The sequence below is a fragment of the Fusarium odoratissimum genome (genome assembly GCF_000260195.1).
Source record: "Fusarium odoratissimum NRRL 54006 unplaced genomic scaffold supercont1.28, whole genome shotgun sequence".
Classification (NCBI taxonomy): domain Eukaryota; kingdom Fungi; phylum Ascomycota; class Sordariomycetes; order Hypocreales; family Nectriaceae; genus Fusarium; species Fusarium odoratissimum.
The window spans coordinates 31,655-33,339 of record NW_022158712.1 but is presented as its reverse complement, the minus strand read 5'-3'; positions in this window follow the sequence as shown (position 1 = coordinate 33,339).

Here is a 1,685-nt window from a genome sequence, read left to right as displayed (position 1 = left end):
TTATATTATAGTATTTTTATTTTAAGTTCTTTTTTAAATAGTTTCTTATAAATATAATATTCTTTTAGAATATTCTTAAGTTTATTTTATTATTGTTTTTCCTTAAGTTATTTTTATAATTTTAATTATTTATCTAGGTTATATAGCTATGTTTTAAGGAGATTTAAAATCTAATAGTTTTATTATTTTTTGCCTTTTATGTACTTATATTATACTCTTTTTAGAGGTAGTAAATTCTTTATTTTATACTTTCCCTTGCTGTCCTTTTTAGTTAGGGTTTAAGATCTCTTATTATTTATTATAATTATTTTTTTATTACTGCCTATATTACTTAGGATAGTGACTTAGCTAGTTGGCTAGTTAATATCTAGGTTTACTTATTTAAGCTATAATATACTAAGTGTTATAACCTAATATATTTTAACATATATAAGATAGGTGCCTTACTTTTTCCCTCTAGTAAATAACTACTTACTTTATAATAAATTAAATATATACTATTTAACTTATATAATAAAGGAAGATAAATAAAGTTAAACTAATCTTATTTAACTTATATATACCTTAGTATATATATATATTTATTTAGTAGTAAATAAAACTTAGCTTACTAGCTATTAATAAAATATCTTTATATTAATAAGCCTAATATATATTACTTAATTATTAAGAGATATAATACTTTATATTACTTAGTATTATGCCTTATATTATCTATAAATATAAACTTAATATAAACTAGTTTACCTATTTAGAAACCTAATTATTATATATTAATAGCTTTTATTTAAATTATATTATATAATACTAAGTAATATTTATATAATAATACCTATTACTCTAAGCTGCCCTTTAACTATAAAATATACTTAGTATATTATACCTCTTAAAGAAGTATAACCCCTTATAGAAGAGCTATAGGAGGTCTTAATAGAAATAAATAAAGAAGAGAAGATAGAGAGCCCTCTAATTTACCTAAGTTCTTATAAAGATAAAGTTAAAAAGCTTAAAAAAAATCTTTATAACTTAGAGGAATAATATAATACTTTCTTAAATAATACTAAGAATAATACTAAGATTATATAAAATAAGATTAAGGCTTTAGAGAAAAAGATAGTTAACCTTACTAAGATTATAAAGTTACTTAGAAAAATAGCTAAAAATAATTAAAAACTATATAAAGAATATATTAAGTATACCTAAGCTATTATTACTATTAAAAAAGACCCTAGAGAAATCCTTTAATTTTATTAGCCTAATTTATTTAATAGTAATATTAATAACTTATAAGGATTTTTTATTAGCCTCTAGAGCTACTAAATATACTACTTAATTTAGCTTATAACTAAAGAACTAAGAGTATAATATAATATAGGATTTCTTAAAGATAAGGTATTATAAATAATAAAACCTATTATTTATAACTATATTAATAATCTACTTAATAAATAATAATAAATAATAAAATATATTTATAAGAAATATAAATACTTTAAATTTAAACTTAGAAATACTTTTAGAATTATAAATAAAAAATAAATAGTAGAAATAAGGATTTAATAACTTAAGCAAAGAGGATCTGCTATAAACTACTTTATAAAATATTATTCCCAGGCAGTAAGGTTAAACTGGGGTAAAGAAGCCTATATAATATATATATATCTAAGACTTAAATCTAAAGTTAA